Source organism: Manis javanica, chromosome 11 (assembly GCF_040802235.1).
Source record: "Manis javanica isolate MJ-LG chromosome 11, MJ_LKY, whole genome shotgun sequence".
Taxonomy (NCBI): Eukaryota; Metazoa; Chordata; class Mammalia; order Pholidota; family Manidae; genus Manis; species Manis javanica.
In genome coordinates, this window is record NC_133166.1 from 105,586,570 (window position 1) to 105,601,677 (window position 15,108).

The 15,108-nt window shown below is 56.9% G+C and overlaps 2 long non-coding RNA genes across 5 annotated transcripts; one reads left to right on the forward strand and one right to left on the reverse strand.

Annotated features, from left to right (window-relative positions):
• Positions 1–1,308: 1,308 nt before the first annotated feature.
• LOC140844517 (uncharacterized) lies at positions 1,309–13,771 on the forward strand. 3 transcript variants are annotated; one of them, XR_012122959.1, is made up of 4 exons: positions 1,309–1,443; positions 8,559–8,673; positions 9,393–9,445; positions 12,721–13,771. It is a non-coding gene; the product is annotated as an uncharacterized lncRNA (long non-coding RNA). The 3 variants fall into 3 exon arrangements; XR_012122958.1 differs by lacking the exon at positions 1,309–1,443 and adding an exon at positions 5,761–5,879; XR_012122960.1 differs by lacking the exon at positions 1,309–1,443 and adding an exon at positions 6,989–7,071.
• Positions 5,810–6,842, reverse strand: LOC140844518 (uncharacterized). 2 transcript variants are annotated; one of them, XR_012122961.1, is made up of 4 exons: positions 6,733–6,842; positions 6,359–6,446; positions 6,100–6,151; positions 5,810–5,869 (listed from the first exon to the last, which is right to left on the reverse strand). It is a non-coding gene; the product is annotated as an uncharacterized lncRNA (long non-coding RNA). The 2 variants fall into 2 exon arrangements; XR_012122962.1 differs by lacking the exon at positions 6,100–6,151 and having other exon boundaries at positions 5,822–5,928.
• Positions 13,772–15,108: the final 1,337 nt, after the last annotated feature.

Sequence of the window (15,108 nt, forward strand, 5' to 3'; positions counted from 1 at the left end):
TGTGGTTTGAGAGAAGATAGCTGGGTTCTTATGTCTGCAGTTAATCTGTTATAATACATTTTGGTTGAAGTGCATAAAAAATATCCAGTTTTTCACAGATACATGTTTGGAAAAGAGAGGAGTATTTTAATAGCCTTTTCAGAGAATTGTGGATATTCTTGGGTACCACAATAAAACTCACCACGTTTCTTAAAGGTTGGCTTCAGTGTGGAATCTGAAATCATATCAATGAAGTTTTATAGTTGGTTACATCAAAATCCAATGGTTTATCTTGCACTTTGAATGAATCTTTTATCCATGTGATGCTTTTATAGCACTATGCATAGGTCATCTGGAAAATATTGCTGCTCTGATTCATGCAGATCTTCCAAATGTTAATACATTTTGTACATTTTACATGCTTTTTAAATATCACATTCTTGAATATCACCACAGATCTTATCAGAAAAGTCTGCATATTTGGGAAGCTGTCAAGCTCACAAAGGCAGATATAAATTTTCCGAGATTTGAATTTTTGTTTGAAGGCTTGTATTTTATAATTGGCAACAAACACGCTCAGCTGTTTCCCTTTAAGCCAGAGCCCCTTTTGCTTAGTTTTGAGAAAATATCTACCAACATTCAAATCTAACTAACCAGTTTTTAAAACAGTCACTCACTCTACCAAGTAAAAATGACACGCCATGAAAACAGCAGCCAGATGTGGTGTATTCCATCCCACTTGGTGGGTAGCAGATGTGCTCAATGTATGCTAACCATGTTTAATAGAAAAAAGTTGGTGCTTTTTCCTGCTTCATCAAGGAGACTAAGTCTTAAGTACAACTGGCTGTTTCCCCCACGATGGCACATTGGTGGAGAACCGTTTGGTGGCATGGCCTCGATTCCTGCTTTGGCATGAGCGGCTTTCCCTGCCATTGCCTTTGCACCATCCATGCAATGCCAACACGATGAAAAAGGCAAATCATGTACCCCAGGACTGGGTGGACCACACTTTGAGAAGCACTGCCACAGACAGGCGCAGGACGGCGGGTGAGTGGGGAGAGAGGGTTTGTCTTCCGAGGACTGACGCTGCCTCCGGTCCCGTTTTGGCTGGGAGAGTGAATTTCACCCCCCACCCTGCGCCAGGTTTCCTGCCCCGGCTGCAGCAGGTGCCGTCTGGCTGTAGCTGCGTGTGCTGGACGGGCAGCATGGAGTGAAGGGCAGGGCTTTGGGCTGCGAATCCGCCTACAAACAGGAGGCTCCCCCGCCGAGGACAGGAGAAGGTGGAAGTCTGTCTGGGAGTCTGCACTGGGAAGGACCCAAAGGACCTTTGGAGAGGTTATCCCACCCTGGATGGGGCCTTGAAGGAGTTCATTAGAACCTCTGATTGAGAAGGTCCCTTCCTTGTCCATTTCTCCCCGAGGCTCCTGAGAAACCGTCAAGGCGTGGGGGCAGGAGTGTAGGAGGGTAAGGAAGGAGGGCTGGAGTCTGTAGAGTGGGGGTGTGGACAGGGATGGTGGGGGAGGGGGAGGCAGCAAGGGGGGACCTTTGTCGTGTTGGCACCTGCTGGCATTCCTGGCCCCAGCCTGGACATGCAGGCCGGGGGTGGCCATAGTTCAGGGTGACTGCCGAGAGGCTAAGTTTAACATCAACAAAGGCCCAGCTGCCCAGCTGCTGTTTCTATGTATGTCCGAGCACATTGTTGGAGGGAAGAGGGGTTCATCACCTGTGTCAAGGTCAGGAAGTGGCTTCCAGGGGTCGGACACAGCGGTGCCCAGACACTGGGTGCCCAGAACTTGAACAAGATGGCTTGCCAGCCTGTCCTTTCCCTATATGCTTAGCCATGAGCACCCACCCTGTTTCAGGACCCTGGGAACAAGCAAGGATCCCTCCTCGGCCCTGAGAGGCAATCTCCTGCCCTGTCTTTGGTCAGAAGGCTCCTCTCCAAGTTGGCCATTTGTCCATTTATTTATTCCCTGAGCATTTATTGAGCACCTGCTATGTGTCAGGCCCTGGGATACAGATGTGCTGAGGGCACAAGAACGAGTAGGATATGGCACTGGCACTCTGGCCCAGTAAATAGACGGCTTCAACCTTTTGGGCTGAATGCAGGGAAAGAGGATGTCCAGGGCCTGTGGTGCCTGGAAGGGGCGCTGCTTGCAGTTAGGGGTGGTCAGGGCAGACTTCCTGGAGGAGTGGGTGCTCCACTGAGGCTTGGAGGAGGGTAGGAGGCTGCTCATCTGGGATGGGGCGGGAGAGGAGGGCCTTCTGAGAAGGCCCCACTGCTCTGCCATCTGTAGGCAGCCTCTCGTGGCTGGAGTTCAGGGGCAGTGGGTACAGGGAGCTGGGAGGCGTGGGCTTACCTGGAGCACGTGCCCTGACTGCGGGGTTTGCAGTTCATCCTGAGAGCAGGAAGTGGTGGGACGATATTCTTATTTTAGAAGATGTATTAGGAAGCAGAGGGGCAGTGCAGCCGGCAGAATGCAGGGGCCCAGCAGCAGCAGAGCTGGGCGGGACCCCCGAGTACAGAGCAGGGCAGGGCCTGGCGCTCAGCGGGCTGAGGGGGGTGAAGGAGGTGACCCCTGCATTCCTGATTTGGCTCAGGGGCTGTGGCTGTGCCATTTTCTGTGGCGTGGAGAACAGAAGGAACAGGTTGGGGGGCTGACGTGGGGTTCGGGCTGGGACCCCGGGTGAGGGGGGCTGCAGACAGCTGAGCCAGTTTGGCCAACAGGGAGTGGGCGCAGCTGCCCGATGCTGGGGGCGGCCTGGGCAGGAGACAGGGCTTTGGCACCAGGGAAGGACAGCAGGCTGGGATTCTGTCCCCGGGGATTCTCCCTGCCCTCTGGACTAATTCACCGCTCCAACGAAGAAGGAAATGATTTCTGTCCCTCACTGCCTGCAGCCTGGGAAGGAAGAGGGCAAAAGCAGAAGGATCAGGAGATGAGAGGGTCTGTGTCCTGGTGTCCAAGGTCACCCACCAGGCCAGGGCGGGGGTGGGGGTTGGGCCTGGGGCTTCCTGTGCCCTCCCTGGGGCTGGGACCAGTGCTGGGACGCGGGGAGCCTCCATGTGAATACATGAGTGGGTGGTGGAGTTTGTGGGCACCTCCAGAGCTCTCTGGGTCCTGGGCACAGGGTAGAGGAGGGCAATGGCAGGGTGGGGGTCAGGGAGGCTCTTGGCTGGGCTGTGGGCCCAACCCAGCAGAAGAATGGCACAGACGGGTCGAGCCATGGACCCAACGGGCCGTGTCTGCCCACAGGGTGCACCTTTTCTGGTTGGTATAACTACCATGGTTCTCAGAGTGTGGTCCCAGGCCAGACAGCATCAGTGCCACCTGAAAGCGTGTGAGAAATGCACGTTCCCAGGCTCCACCACAGACTCTGTGTCTACCAAGCTCTCCAAGGGCTTCTGATGCACCATAAAGGCTGCAAAGCCCTGGACTGGCAGAGGCTGGCTCGGCTGCCAACCACACTGAGTCCTGAGGGCACAGATACAGACAGAAGCCCCACCACCAGCCCCTGGACGCAGCCTTCTCTGAGGGCAGGGAAGACCACCCCTGAAGAGAGGTGATCTGGGAGGGCCCAGGGGAGGAGGTGGCTTCCAGCAGCGCCTGAAAGGAAAGGCAGCATCGCTGGGGAGCACGGAGTGGGTGACCTTTCTGCTTTGGAATCCTGTGGGCTCACAGGTGCAGACGTGGAGACCTGTGATGTCTGGGCTGAGGAGCAGCAGACGGACTCAGTGGCCAGGGCGGAGGTGCGAGCAAGCTGGGAGTTGGACGAGAGTGGAGCGGGCCGGCTGGAGATGGTGCTGGGGGCCCGTTGGCGGGGAAGGAGGCGGGGGAGGTGGAATGGGGAGGGGGACACGGGGAGCGGCGTCCCTGTCCGGGCCTTGCTGACGGCTCACTTGCTAGTTCGCAAAGGATGTGTTCCCAGCGTGGGGTCCACCCCTGATTTGCCGGCTCACTCTCTCCCTGTGTCCCCCAAGTCTTCCCCAGATCCACAGTACCGACCCCAAACCCTGCCTGCTTATTATGGGATTTCTGGAGAAGCAGCCAGTTTTGCAGGGGGCTGCCAAGGCAGGCTGGGCCTCAGGCTTTTGGGGGTGAGGGCTCAGCCCCAGCACGGAGGGGGCCTGGGGTGGGGGGTTGTGGTCTTCGGTCCTCCTCCTCCATCATAGCCCTGGGCTCATGGGGGAACCAAGATGGGCAATGCTGAGCAGGGGGAGAGGCAGGTCCAGGGAGAAGGCCGGACCAGAGTGGGGCAGACGTGTTGGAGGCAGGGCAGCAGTGTGGGAAGGTGCGGGGAGGGTGCGCGGCTTGGAAGGGAAGTGTGAGAATGCCAGCGTTGAGCTGAGGGCAGAGCCGCACCTAGCCTTCCTGGATGGCAGGGCAGGGCCTCTTCCTAGTATGTCAGCACCGAAAATAGTGACTAACACCATCTGTGTCCGTGCAGCCAAACCTCTTACAATTAGGTTGATAGAGAGTCGGTAATTCAAAGCACCACTTACATTTTTTTATTGTCAGAATGACTATATGGGGCTTCGGGGGCCCCGGTCTGGTTTGTCCCAAATCTCTGGTGGAAGCCAGCATGCTGGCTGAAGGTGAGAAGCTAAGGCCACAGCGGGGCCCTGGTCGCTGGCTGCGGGTGTGCGCTGCGCTCCGGTTAAGGTGCCCAGGGACCAGGTGCTCGTCTCAGTGCTGCGTCTTCTTGCTGCGGGACCTGGGGTGCGCGGCTCAACCATTCTGAGCCCTCTATCTCCCGCCAGTAAAACGGTGTTAATGTAGGTGCCTGCCTCAGAACGTTACTGTGAGGCTTCAAAGAGAACATGCTGAGAGCTGACGTTTGATGCACTGGCCTCCTGCCAGACGTCCGCTGAGCTCTCTGTACACATTCCCTCACGTGAGCCCCATAGTCTGCTCTGAGGTGGGCACTGTGATTATTCCCACTTTACAGATGAGGAAATGGAGGCTTGGAAGGGCTAAAGCACCTAAGTTATACTAGCGAGGTTTGCTAGGCAGTGGCAGAGCTGTCCACCCTGAGGTGTGGGTATGCTCCAGGCCTTAATGATGGTGCTACTCCGTGGCAGAAATTGAGGGGTGTCTCCTTTTCTGTTCTCTGTTCCTCCCGCTCAAGCCTCTGCAGCTCCCGCCTGGCCTCCTCTCAGAACTCAGCCGCAGGAAGCCTGGCGCCGGACCAACTGATGGGTTTACATGGGGTGGGTGGAGGAGAAGGCAGGGGCTGTGGCCGGCTGGCCCTGAGCCACCCGGGAAGGGGCCGCGGCTGCAAGGTGCTGGGAAGGCAGAAGAGGCTGGCGCTTGTCACTTACTAATTCGGGCTCCTGTGCTTCCCAGACATGCGAGAGAAGCTGGCTGACAGGTGTCAGCCCCCGAGGGGGTGGGGCCCTGACTCCATGACCAGGCCTTGCAAGGCTTAGTTCCTCTGGCCAGATGCTGCCCTGCCCTGTGGCCCCCCAAACCCGGGGAAGGGACAAGGGTGCCACTGAAGCCCCAGGGATCTGAGGCTGGAGACCCCAGGACTCTGTCAGCTTGCCTGTCCCTCCTTCTTCCTGGACTGGCCCCTCCTCCCCTGGTCTGGCAAAGCTGCCTGTCCTTTCTCCTCCTGGCAGCTCTTCCGTCCATTTCCCAGAGGGCCGAAAGTCCCGGGAGAGTGGGGAGCACGGGGCCACACACCCCGCGTGGCTTCTGGTCGGGTCACCTCCCACGCTCCCTGGGTTTTGTGAAGAAGCTCTGGGAGGACCTTCAGCCTGGCCCCAGGGAGGGGCGTCCGCATGGGAGCCAGGCCCACCCTGAGGTCACTGTCCACGCTTAACTGGTGTACGGACGAGGAGGCCGAGATGCAGGGGGGACACTGTGCAGCTGGGACCCTCCATTCAGGCCTGCAGTGAGGTCAGGGCTCATGCTGGGAGAGGGGTGGGAGCAGGGGCTGGGGAGGAAGCTGGGTTGGACATACGGGCAAGATCGGTTTTAGCATTTTGTACAAAACCGTGTTCGAAATGGATTACAGGAGGGTGAGGGGCTACCTCAGGAGACCGGAGGAGGGGAAACCAAACGAGGTTCTGACAGGTCAGCGCCAGGGCTGCTGGAGGCAGCCTCGTAGGTTACTCACCTCATGACAACTGAGGTGGCCAGGAGCCAGTGTACACCTGCGGGCTGCATCCCTGGAGAGGGGGCACTGCGTCCCCATTTGCACAAAGGGCACATTTGGGCGGTGGGGGTGTGTTGGGTAAGGGCAGGGACAGGGTTAGAGTAGGGCTAAGAGGAGGGATGGTGCTAGGACTAGGACTGGGCAGAAGATAAGGAGGGGAGCGACCCTGTTTTAGGGCGGCCTGACGGCGCCCTGGCTGGAGGTTAGACCTGCCCCTTACCACACCCCTCTTCTCTCTGGGCTCCGTTTCCTCTGGGCACAATGCCGGCACTGGACAGTCTTCCCGCTCTGCCGTCCTGTGATCCTCTCTGCAAGTTCAGAGCTGGCTGTTGAGAAGGCCAGGCCCTGGTAGAGCCGATTCTGGTCAGGGGCGCATGAGGCTCTGCCTCAGGGCTGTCACTCCCTGGGGACCCCGGGCCAGGGCCTCTTCTCACCGAGCCTCCCAAGCCCACCATTGTCCTGGCTGGCCCCACGCACAGCCTGAACCACAAAACTGGGGGGCCCAGCGAGGCAGTGCAGAGTGTATTAGCTTCTTATTGCTTCTGTGACAGACCACCACAAACTTAGTGATTCAAAACACCAGCGGTACCTTACATTTCTGGAGGTTGGAAGTCCAAAATCAGCTCCGCCAGGCTGACGGACACGGTGTCGGCCTGCCTGTTTCCCTCTGGCGGCCCTGTGGGGAGACTTCCTCTCCCTCCCCAGTTCTGGAAGCTGCCCTCTCTCCTTGGCTTATGGGCCCTCCCTCCGATGTCAGAGCCAATGGCATAGAATCTTCTCCCTGACCTCTGCCTCCCCCGTCCCACCTCCTCCCCATGGTCCTCATGGACCTAAGGATCCCTGTGATTGGCCTGCATGGATAATCCAGGGTAACTCTCCTGACTCAAGCTCCTTCATTCAAGTAGACTTGGAAAGTCCATTTTGTCATACAAGGTAACACCTTCACATTTCCATTAGGACTTGGGCATTTTAGGGGCCATCATCCAGCGAACCAGGGGGAGCTCTGCCTGGGGCGCTGGCAGGGCCAGAAGCCCTGTTTCTGGGTCTGGTCTGGGGAGGGTCCTCCTAGGCCAGGGCACCATCTGTGCCAGACACAGCCCCATAGCTCCGGGAACAGCTGTTCCTGCTTCTCAGGCAGAGTGGGAGGTGGGTGACCTGGCACCTGGGCAGAGGTGCCTTGAGAAGGGGGTGACCTTTTTACGAGGACAACTTAAAGAGGGCAGAAGAAAGGTGACAGTGGCAGAATGGGGCTAAGGGCCTGTCATGTCCAGCAGTGGCCCCTCTGCTGGGTTTGAGCCTCCACCCAGAGATCACTGGGCCTGCAGGGGGACTCCGGGGGTCTCTAGAAGCACTCCCACAGGTGCATGGACCACAGGGCATAATGGCCCCAGGTCTGAGGGCCAGCTTTGAGCAGACAGCAGGAGAGGGGCCCTGGAGAAGGCGGCATGCCCAGGGCAAAGCCATTCCTTCCCCGCGTAGCCGAGCTGGGCTGCAGGCAGGGTGGAGCTAAGGGTGGGCAGCTAGACGCGGGATGTGCTGTGGGCGGCCAGTATGGATGGAATCGGGGCTCTGGGGTCTGGGATGAGGGATCTGATCTGGGCCCCCCGTGCCCCAGGAGAACCGGAGGATGAAAGACCCCTCAGAGTCTGGGTCCCCGTGGCCCCCGCTGAGAGGAGGCCCCCTGGGCAGACTGCATTCACCCTGTCTGGGGCTGAACACCTGATCGCCTACATTTTAGGTTGTTTTGACTTTCTTTTGGTCTTCTGTTCGTCACTCTGCTGTTTCTTCTTTCCCGAAAGCAGGAGAATGCATGCAGATAATTCAGTTTTTGGTGTGCACATTAAGGTATAGTTCTTAAGGTATAGTGCGCATTAAGAAAGTTCTTGTATAAATTATGAACCTAAGAAGCCGATGTGATAAAGTCCAGGGGACTCATCCCCCGCCCTCAAGTTCCTTCTCTGAGACCGAGCTTGTCCTCGGGCGGTGCTGGCCTTCACTGTGCATCCCGGCCCTCCACCTGGGATCCTCCACCCCCAAACCCCATAACTTCCCAGACCGTGTCCTTTCTCCCTGGCATCTTTCCAGCACAGAGGCTTCTCAAGGTTGACCTAACCAGAGTCAAATTAGGGCAGCCTGGACCCATTGGGGCCAGAACGGCAGTGGCCAGAGGGCAGGGCCTTTACCCCTCTGGGGCACTGGGGGTGTGTCTCCTGAGGAAGCCTCTGTCCACCGGCACCCCCACCAAACAGGGAGCCTGGGAGGGCTCCCTAACCTGCTGCTGTGTGCCAGGCCTCTCCCTGGCCTCCAAGAGGGGTCAGTACCCTGCTTGTCCTGCCCCCACCTGGGATCTCAGCCCATGAGATGAATGACAATAATAGCTGCAGGATTAACATAGCGGCATTGTCTTTCTCTGACTATAGGGTGGGTATTATGTGTCCATCAACTGTCCTAAAAATACCCAGTGAACAGGTGCAGCCCCTACGGCACCAGCCCCCTGGATTCTGGCTGGAGACAAGGAACAGGGCAGGGCAAAAGGTGAGCTGGCCTCACTAGTCGCAGACCTGGGACATGGGATATGGTTGGGAACCTGGGGTCCATCTGAAGAGGGCTGCGGAGTGTCTGCAGATGCTCAGACTCCCGTGAGCATAAAGGCCCCTGCTGCTGCCCACATGTCGGCTCTGCCCCAGGAATGCGCACTGGAGCCCACCTGAAGCATGGTCCACGTTACCCCACACGTGCGGGCACATTCCTAGCACATGAAGATTGGAGCCACCCAAGAGTCCCCAAAGTAGAGTCTTTAGCTCTCTCAGGCTTTTGGTGCCTGAGCTCAGGGGCCTAATTTCCTTGTAAGAGATGTGAGTCAGCCAGGCAGTTAGTTCCCTTTCCCCAGTGCATGCTGGTCCCCGGTCCTACTAGTGCACCTCCAGGGGACGGCACTTGCTCTGCCTCAGCCCCTGCCCTGCTTTCCCTGGTCTGGCTGTTCGTTCGCTCCCTTTGGCTTCAGTCCCCTGAGGTGGGGGCTGGCTTCACTCAGTCGGCGGCCTGTGTGCACAGGGTCTGCGTGAGCCCACATGCATGTATCCCTCTTGAGCATGTATCCCTCTTCCCGCCTGTATCCCTCTTGAGCGTGCTTTGGTGTGTCTGCTCTGGGAGGGCTGTGCTGGGGGGAGGGCCAGTGGGTCTGTTCTATTTTTACTGGCCAGTTGCTGTTGACCATAGTTTTCATAGCCTCCCCTCTGCTCTTGCCCCCTCAGTCTGCAGGCAGCTGGGAGACACAGACCAGACCAGCCCCCAGAGACTGAACAAGGTAAGGGTCTGCAGCCCAGACCTTTCTGTCTAGGTTGAGTCCAGACAGAAAGCAGGGCTTGCGTTTCAGGAGACAACCAGCCAGGGCTTGGAGGGGGAAGGCGTTTCTTACCTGTGCAGTTGGGTTTGTTGGTGGGACAGCCCTAAAACGCCCCCAGAGCCGTGTGCCCTGTAGGGTGGCATTTCTCCTGCAGCACTGTTATTGGGGTGACACTCTCCTGCCCATTTGCAGGCAAAGATCCATGAGCAGAATTCTCCGTAAGGTTGTGGAGGGGCCCTGGGCAGAGCCTAGTGGATGTTTTCACACTGGGCTGCCCAGCAGGTCCCAGGAGGGAGAGGGCCCCCCCCCGGGGAGGGTGTGGCATTTGGGGTCAGAGAGCAGCAGCAGTGGGGCTACCTCTAGGAGTTTAGGGTTCTGTAAGCAATGAAGGTGAGGGATGCCTCCAGCGGGAGAGAGAGGAGGGGACCTGGGGGAGCCTAGAGGGCAGAGCCCAGCCCTGCTTGAGGAAACTGTCTCGCCTCTTTGTTCTTTGTTTTTGGGGGATGCATGTAGCTCCCTTTGCCCACCTATCTGGCCAGTAGGATGAGGGCAGGTGAGGGCAGGCTGCCAACCCTGATCAGCCAGGGGCCAACCCCTCCCAGTAGTTCGTGGGGCTCCTGGGGGAAGGCAGATGGTGACAGCATTTGGGGCAGAGGCACAAGTATCTGAACATATGGTGGGGGGCACTTCTACAGTGGGAGCCATGGCTGGGGTGAGCGTGGGTGGCTCTCTGACTGAGGTGAGGCTACGGCAGCCCCTGCCACCACGCTTGGGAGACAGTCGCACAGCTGTTCTGAGATACGGCTCTCCTGCTCGGAGCTCGAGTGGGTCGGTGTGCAGCCCACAGCCACCAGTCAGCCAGGGAGGACCAGGGTGCCCTTGAACTGGGGCCCAGGGTCGGGGTGGGCAGCAGGGGGAAGAACATGAGCCGAACTAGAAATCTATGACCCTGATTATCAGGTGCACAAGAAACCAGCTCCTGTTCCCTGAACACACGCACACACACACTCGCAGTCACACACTCAGCCTGACTCTCCCAGTCCAGCTGATACTCTGTTCCATCCCGGGGCCTTGGGGGAAGGAAGGCTCAGCTCTGAGACAGTCGCCGCAGCCCTTTGTCCCCTCCCTCCAACTGCGGATTTTCTAGTTATCTCCCTTCTAGCTGCTGGGGGAGGTGGAAGCTGGCCGGCAGCCTCACATGTGCTGTTATCTACATCCTGGCTTCCTATCGGGTTCCTGTTTCTTTTCCACGGGACCTGTCAAGGGGTCCCATGTGGCGGGTATCAGAGCAAAGGCTGGGGACCCCTTGGCCTGGCATTTGTCAGTGGGGTAGGCTGGGGGGGGCTGGCCCTGGAGCTTGGCAGGGGCCCTTACACTGGGGACGCTGAGCTCCCCAAGGAAGGTGTGAACAAGGCCAAATGCCCACCAAGGGGAGGCGCATCCCCACTCAGCCGAGGCCTGGGGCCCGCTGCAGGCTGGCACTTCGAAGGGCCATCATGATGGACAGATGGACCTGGGGATAGCTCTTCACCAGCTAGTTTTTCTTTTTGGACTTTCTCAGTGTCTTTGGAGGTGTGGAGCCCTTAGAATAAACAGCTGGTGATAAAATCTAATTTCAGCTGAGCATCTCTGGAATTTATAGATTGGCCCCTACCTCTCCCTCTGTGCCGCAGGGTGACAGCTGAGACTCTGGGGTCACACTCCCTCTCCCTTCCCTTCAGGCCTCACCATCCCCTGGTGGCAGAGGCCCCCAGAGGCTTTCTGATGGACAGGGTGGGCGAGGTGGCCAAGCCATGCTCATGGGGTGGGGAGGGGGCTTCATGTGCACAAAGGGAAAGGACAGAATTAAGGCCGAGGCGGGAGGTGGCTCTGGAATGAAATTATGGGGCGCCACTTAGCAAGTGTCTTTCAGATTCTGCCCTCCCCCACTCCAGACCAGGTTCTTGGACCAAGTCCAGGCTCCTGATTACACACTGGTCTCCCCATCCTTCACCTCATAGTCCAGCCCAGGATCCCTGCCCTGCCTTGCACACCTGCTCCCACACCAGTTGTCCCTCTCCTTCCCTGACCTTTTGTGCACTGCCCACCTCCCAATCGGAATGCTCTTTGTCCAGTGCTGGCAAGTCTGGCTTTGGAACACCCGCCTCTGCAGCCCAAAGGACCCCCCCTTCCCCGCCCTGGCCTGGGCCCCCAGCTGTCAGGACCAAAGGGAGCTCCAGCGTCCCCTGCCTGGAGGTTTCAATCTGCGCTCCGGGGCCAGGGGTCCTCACGGAGGACCCCAGGGCTCCTGGGCGCCCCCTTCAGCCAGTGCCATCCGCTCTTTTTGATTGAATTCTCTTGGCTTCCAAGTAAAATTTGATTTGAACAAAGGGTTCAAGAGTTAAATATTAAGTGGAAAACAACTTATTTAACCTCCTAATTTTGCAGAGAGAAAACTGGCCTAGAGAGGGTCTGGGTAAAGATTAGAGAGAACACAGGGCTTCCTCTGCCTTCTGGCTCAAGCCTATCCATGCAGCGCCTCCTCACTGCCCTACCTTGGGGGTGCCAGGCACTTTGCCATCTATGGAAATAGCGCCCCCTGGGCACAGTTACGTTGCATAGTGTGTGAATGGCGCCCCCTGGTGTTGTGTAATATGGTGGCTACCTGCATTCTCTCTTCCCTGTACGCCACTCGTCTTCCAGATTCTTCCCCTCTCTGAGACCTTCGGTGACTGCCCTACGTCACAGGACAAAGCCTAAACACAGCCTGCTGTTCATGACCCCATGATTTCCCTCACTTTCCAAACATATTTTATACAGACTCCATTCTTTTCCCCACAGGGGTTGGCAAGCTTTTTCAAGAAAGAACTAGATAGTAAATATGTTAAGCTTTGCAGGTCACATAGGTTGTGTCACATATTCATTGTTTTATAAGCCTTTAAGCAAAAAGAGGCTGGGGCCAGATTTGGCCTGTGGACTGTGGTTTGCAAACCCCTGCCCCACACACCCACCCCACAGAGCCACTTGGGTTCTTGTATTGCTTCTTTGCTTTAATGCCATTTCTCTCTCCCATGAGTGAATGAATAAATGAAAAAGCATAAATGGAGAAGGACCTATCCCTTCCTGACCCACTGGAATCCCTTGTGTCGGATTTCTTCTTGTTGTCTGCCTCTCCCAGGCTGAGCTGCTGACACAAGGCCCTGCTGGATGAGGCAGGAGGTACGGCCTCTCTCATTAATCATGTCTCTGTCCCCCAGGTGCTGCCCCACCACCACCATGCCGGAACTGTAAGTGTCCCCACCCCATCCAGGGCTTCGGGAGGGCGAGTCCTCTGCTGTTGGCATCAGCCCCGTAATTGAGGCACGTCTGTTCAGTGCCTGAAGCACTTCCCTGTGAGACCAGATCCAAAAACGGGAATGGTCCTGAGTGCCTGGGTCCCCAGGGTCCCCACAGGTCCCCGCCTTGGAGCGGAGCACACCCCCCCAGGCTGCCTGGGGAAGACCACTGTGGTCTGTTCCAGAGCCGGTCTGTCTGCACTGACCAAGCGAATCACATAGGCCGGGTCATGATTTAACACTGGCCCAGCAGATGCACAAAGCTTTGGGAATTTCCCCCGGAGCCCAGGGCTGGGAGGTCCCACACTGCTGGAGTGATATGTGCCGGCTTCCCTGGTCTCCCACCACTCCTCCCCAACGTACAATGGCCAGTATCTCCCAGCAAACTCTGCCAGCAGCCCAAAAAGCCTTTGGGTTTATTTCATTCTGCCGGAACACTTGAAGTGGTCCCCCCGCCTGAAGCCCGGTTTCTTTTGGCGCTCTCTCGTGGCCCCGCCTCCCCGGCCCCAGCTGTCCTCAAAGGTCTGCTGCTACAGGTGTAATACACATTGTTCACCCTCAGTCTGTCTTTTGCTCTCTCCCCTGGCCTCTTCTGACTCTTCTGATGGATACCTGAAGTGAGGTGAGTGAGACTGGGTCATCTCCGTGCTGGACGGGCCTTCAGACTGCTGGAGGTGGGGTGGCACTGAGCAGAGAGAAGAGAGCAGGGTCAGGGCCCCGGGGGAGGGGTGGCCAGTGGCTGAGCAAATTCCCAGGAGAACAGTAACCCTGGGTAAAGGTTGTGGACACAGGTCTTCTCTGGGCCCAGGGAGTTGGTGCCCCAGTGCACAGTGACCTGGAAGGAGGTTTTACAGCTGGGACCACAGCAGAGCTGGTGTGGCCCTGCACCCGCTCCTCGCTCTGCACCCCCACTGAGCCCTGAGGAAGGCCTCCCTCACCCGCTCAGAGCTTGTCCAGTACGGGTACCCTCCTGCTCCCTGCAGAACCTGTCCTGTGCAAAGCCACATTGGACGGCTATCAGGCGACTGCCATAGGGTCGCTCCACCCCTGCCCGGAGACTGGACGTTGAAAAGGAACATGGGAGTCCCCTCAGGTCCTAGGTGACCCTGGTCCTGATACAGTCCCCGATTTATTCAGGCTGCTGAGCACATAGCCTGGGTACAGCCAGGGAGGGGACTGTCGGGACGGGGCTGTGGACTCAGGCCTGGCAAGGGGGAAGTTAGCAGCTTGGATGGAGGTGACCCTTGGCACAGAGATTCAGAATCAGACAAGTCACTTTCCAATAGCCACGTGGATTTCTAAGTTTTGCTGAGGCTCATACAAGAGTTCCCTTGACTGATGGTCAAATGAGGTGGCCCATGAGCTCACCACCATTGCGGTGGGGAGACAATACTGCAAGGAACCACTTGTCATGGGCACGTTAGGGTGTGTGAACCATGTTAATGTTCATGGCAATCAGCCATTTTTCCCGTAATTACACTTATCTGAAATAGCAAAACCTTAGGCTTTAGGAGAGAAAAGACAAACCAGCCACTCCGAATGGTCAGATTAGAAGCCGCACGTTCCACGCACTAAAGCCCATTCATTTTCTCCTGTGAGAACTCCCTCCAAGCCTCCTCACCTCTGCGTGACACACCAGAAAACCAAAGAGAGCTGTGTTTTCCCAGCACACGGCACAACCCAAGTAGATACGGACTCACGGCAGCAATGAGAAGCCACACCGTAGGGGCAAAGAGACGCACAAGTGTTCGAAGACATCACAGTCGCATTAGTTAGAGGCTGAGCAGCCTTCCTCCCCATCCCCTCCCTGAGGGAATGCTGCCCCAGGGCTGACTTATTAGAATAGCAAGAATCTGTCAAGTATTTTTAATGAAAAGAGAAATTAGTGTTTTTATACCTGAGAAAGATTTAAATGGATGGTGTTGGCATTAAAAAAGCTTTGGTGTCTAAAAAGGTATCCAATCTTCAGGGAATCCACGGCTTGTTTCTCTGACAGCCGATCATTAAGCTCTTGGTACATCACCACCGGGAGGAAGCACGTGCATCTCTCATGCTTCTCAAAGGGTTTGCACATCGTGGTGCCGTTTTGTCTGTAAAAACTCTGTGAACTAAGTTAGGTGGGTCTCGGCACCCTCATTTACAGATGAGGAAGGAGGTGGACCCACACAGTACCTCACAGGATTCCACCACCGGGAGAACCAGACAAGGAAGTGAGGGCTTCCGCCCCTGGGTTCAAGGCAGCTGGCTATGGCATTCTTTGAGTCTGAGGGATTAAATCACAATGATGAGCATTTAAGGGGCCTAAGGTGG